Raw genomic sequence first — 4,981 nt, forward strand, 5'->3', positions numbered from 1 at the left:
GCATGCCAACATGTATCATGACATACATTGTGGAGGTTAGAGGAACATTGGAGAAGCCAGTTTTATAACTCCAACTATGTCACAGGCTTGGTGGCAGGTACTTTTACCACTATGCTCTCTGACCAGAACTCTTGGGGGTGGTTCTGAGTTTCTCTTTTTGCCCCAATCTTTCAAATATATCCAGCATTTGACTGTTTTCCCTGCTGCTACTAGTAGTACTCTGATCCAAACCACAGTTCTGTTTTGCAGGGATGTTTGCATTCATTGTCCCCCAATGTGCTTCCACACAGCACAACAGTCAAAGCTATTGAGTCAGAGTAAAGAGTTCCCTTCTTTTCTATTAAACACCCAAGGGCTTTCTAGTTCAGCCCCTCGGTAGAAAAGTCAGACACCTTCTGTCATTTAAAGCTCTAAGTAGGGGCTCAGATGTAGCTCAGTGGTTCATTTGTTGACCAAGGAGAAGGGCCTGGGCACAGTCCTAGCACTGGAAGGGAAAGACTCTTGACTTCCCTCCTTACTCTGTCCCCTCAATTGCTACACTCTAAACACAATCACCTATATTATTCCCAGAATGTATCAGCTACTCTCTATCTGAGAGCCTTTGACTTTGACCTTCTCTATGCCCAGGATGGTTTTCTAGCATCTGGAATACTCTTTGTCCATTTATCTCGCCTTTCCTTTGCCCCTACTCTCTTTTGCTGTCCTTCATCCTACAACTTTGCTCTTATGTCACCTTCATTGTAAGGCTCTTTCTAACCTCGATGTCTACAATTTCAATACCACCCCAGAAATTTCTGTATGTATTTGCAGATTTATTTTTCTTCCATTTTGCATTTTATAAGTTTTAGCCCTTTGTGAAAAGTCAGATATGATTTGTGAAGCAAGGGCAAAAAATCCTTTGACTAATAAGGTCAATTTTCTTCTTAAGGTTTATTTTTACTTTATGAGCATTGGTGTTTTGCCTGCATGTATACCTGTGTGAGGGTGTCAAATCACTTGGAGCTGAACTGTAGAGAGTAAGCTGCCAGGTGTGTGCTGGGAATTGAATCAAAGTCCTCTGAAAGAGCGGCGAGTGCTCTCAACTACTGGAGCCATCTCTCTAAGATCAATTCTCTAAGAGTTTTTATCTCACCTCTGGAAATATTCTTTTGTTTTTTGATTTTTTTTTGTTTGCTTGTATTTTGGGGGAGGTCTTGAGACAGGGTTTCTCTGTAGTTTTTGGAGAGCTTTGGACATCATTGATAAAGCCTTGAACCAACCCTGAGCAAAAATATGTCCACATTTTTTGTGATATTAGATAATACATAGCTTAATTATTATGCCACAAATTCTTAGACATGCTACGACCAGAAACATCTTTTTGAATACTCTTCTACAAACAAACCCTCTCTGATTTCTGGGATCGTGTCAGTTCTTGGTATAGACTCCCCTAGAGTAGTATCTGTCTCCTTCTTTGTGTCTCCTTTGCTTAATTTTTAATTCAGCGTAGTTGCTTCTTTCTTTAGAATGCAAAGTCAGTTATCTGATGAAAGGATCATATCTGTTTTTGCTGATCATTTTCCCAGCATGTAGCCTAGTTCATTATTCTCCCTCTCCTGACAGAATCTTGGTATATAGCCCAGGTTGATTTCAAACTCACCATCCTCCTACCTCAGCCTACTGAGTGTTACAATTACCAGCATGCTCATTTGTTTAGCCTAGTACTTGATACATACTGGGTAGCAAAAGATGTGCAAAAAACTAAGTGTGCTAGTGCATACCTTTATCCCCAGCACTCAGAAGGCAGAGGCTGACAGAGCTCTGTAAATTCTAGGCTAGCTTGGTCTCCTTTGTAAGTTCTGGGCCAACCAGGACTACATAGTAGTGTTGTGCCTCAAAACAAAAACAAAAGGAAAAAGAAAACTACTTATAACTTTAACAATGTAAAGTGCAAGAAAAGAATTTCTCTCTTGTCACTTAGAAAAAGTGTGTATAAATTATGTTTACTGTGGTTATTCTCACCAATCTGTACACCTCACTGGTTTCTAAAATGCCATCCTTGATCAAATGCCATTTTCTGGATACTTTGGTGAATATCACAGATAAGGACTCCATGGGGCTGGTAGGAGATCTGAAAACATAAATCTACTTTTTATTAAGCTCTCATAAAAAAAAAACTTATATAACTACTTTCATTTTCTGATTTCTTACATTTCAGGTAGTGAATATAAGCTGGATAATGAAGTGTAAATAGTTTGCTGTTTGGGCTTTTTAATGTAATATCATCCAAACTATAGATTATGCTAGTAGGTTCAACAGGATATCTCAAAGCAAATTGCATTTTATTGTTTAAAATAGGAGCATTAGCATAGGAATTGACTTCTTGCTTGCATTTCATGCATGGTGGCCAAAAGAAACATTTAGCTTAGTATTTCTGATGGCATGTGAAATTTACAGTGGATCTAAAATTGTCTGTTTTTGATTTTGCTCCTTGCACATGGGTCTTTAATAAAGCATCCAGAAAAATAAATTAAAACCAGATATTTCTATCAGAAGTCTCACACAAAATCACCAGAGGCATGGCAAAATTCCATCATCATTTACTGGCTGCAAACTAATTTTTAAAATCACATCTTATATTTTTATTACTAATTTAATAGAAAAACCTTGAATTAATACAGTATCATCTTATAAAATTATTATGACCTCTGGCAGGGCTTTAGAGACCTTGGCAACCAATGAAACAATTTCCATGTGTAGTTAGTAACTCGTTCTTGAAATCAGTTTTGGGAAATGGGTACAAACGATCAAAGCCTTTATGAACTCAAAGAATTTTCCTACATAAACTGAATCGCATGCCCCTTCACACTCTAGAATTCTCGTCCTAAGGTTTCAACTGCTTCTATGTCCTTCTCAAACTTAAGATGGAGAAATCAAACCAATGATGTCCTTTCTTTTTCTCCACTACTAGAAAATCTCTTGCTCCCTTATATCTTCTCTGTCTTGGCAAAATACCACTCTCCTTCTTAGAGTAGAAAGATGTCATCAACTATAAAACTCATCATTAGTTTCTGTTCTAATAAGAAAGAAAAAAATCCAGCAATTGAACCATGACACAGTACCAATTACGTGTCTTGCCTTTAGAGGGAAGATGTGGGAAATGCACATACCACAAACAAAAAGTACAGCAATTGCCTAACTTAATATATTTTCCTCTTTGTCCTTGGTAATAGAACTTGTATTTTTACTGACCGCTGGAGTAAAGGTTTTATTTTATTTTCTCTTTTTTAATTGAAGCAAATTCCTACTAGGTCGCCGTGGTTCTTTTGCCTCGGCCTCCCAAGCACCTTTTAATTAATCGGAATAGCCGTATTATCAAATTCTAGACCGTGAAATATAAGGGAAATGTGAATTGTCTTTTTAAAAATTTTTGCATCTGGGGTGATTGTGTGTGTACCATAATGCGTATACCATTGCAAGGGTATAGAGGTTCAAGGACAACCTTGGGAGTCATTCTGTCTTACCATCGTGTGAGTACCAGGGATGGATTGAGCTCAAACCAGAAAGCATAGTCACTGAACTATCCTGTTTGTCTCAGGTAGCCCAGACTGGTCTGAAATTCAGCACGTAGCTGGGAATGACCTTGAATTTCTGACCTTTCTACTTTCACCTCCTGAGTGCTGGGACTACAGGTGTGTGCCACCACGTCAGCTTCAGCTTTCGTGTGATGCTGGAGGTCAAACCCAGGTGTTCAGGAATGCTAGGCAAGTACTCTCCCAACCGAACCACAGCCCAGGCCCTTATGTGGCAACTTTCTAGCATTCTTCTTTAAACATGTATAGTGGCCATATTTCTTTTCCTCCTTTTCATATTTTCTGTTCTGCTGTGTACATGCCAGCATGAAAACTCAGCTTCTAAGGATGGGATCGCTTCTACAGGATGAAAGAACAGCAGTAGCCTGGCTCTTCCAACAATGGTTTGATTCTTAAGAACCGCCAACCCCACTAGTGCTCCCATCATCTTCCTTTTCCCACCTCGTCTGTATGCATCATCTTGGCTATACTCACATCTTTCTTGCTTCTCTTGTACTTTTATACACACCAAAGCTGCCCCCTCGACCCATCACTCTCTTCTCCACCTGAACCACGCAGCTGGACAGAGCTGGAGAAAAACCCTCAACCTGCCCAGGATTTGTTAGTAGCAGAGAGAAAGGGAGCCAGAGCCACAGCTCCAATCAGAGACTTGAAACAGTCTGAGGTGTTCTCTTTTGAGGCCTCCACTCAGATGAACCTGGGATTCTTGACTTTGGTACAGAAAAGAATTTCAGAACAAGTTAGTACGAAACAAAATGAGAGCTTATTAAGAAGATGTTTTAACACAGATTTGAGCACTGGAATTAATAAAAAGAGATACTTGGGATAAAGACAGAGTCACACGGTGAAGTTGTTTTACAATATCTACAATATAAAATTTTGATGGTTTCTGTAGTTATTCTAAAAGAATTTTAAAGGAAAACTCCCCTCTCTTTCTCAGTAAATGGAATCATAGACTGGTTCCTGAGATGCCTTAGATAGGATTGCAGCTGATCGGGTAGAAAACCACAGTTCACGGGGATAACAAGGTCATTAAGATATGTTTTCACTGTAAAGGAGGGTTGTACTCCTGTCTGTGAGATTCCCAGGAGACTCTAGGTTGACCTCTGGAAAATAAGGTCATATATGCATAAGCCTTAAACACTAAAAACTCGTTATTATTTGAAATACTTCTATATAAAAAGAATATTGTCTCTACAAAGACAGCCTTTGTGACAAATTTTGTTAATTCTTCTGGAATTCTTAACTCTTGGCAAACGAAAGACTTCAACCAGACTCAGGACTAAAAGCCCCCTTCCCTTTCCCATAGCCCTTAATTTTTCCTGTTCTGTCTTGCCTCAACTTGACCACAATCCTAAAGAGCTTTGCAATAAATGTAACTTGCCTACCTTCTCCTGATCATTATAATC

This window comes from Microtus ochrogaster, chromosome 19 (genome assembly GCF_000317375.1).
Source record: "Microtus ochrogaster isolate Prairie Vole_2 chromosome 19, MicOch1.0, whole genome shotgun sequence".
NCBI classification, from domain to species: domain Eukaryota; kingdom Metazoa; phylum Chordata; class Mammalia; order Rodentia; family Cricetidae; genus Microtus; species Microtus ochrogaster.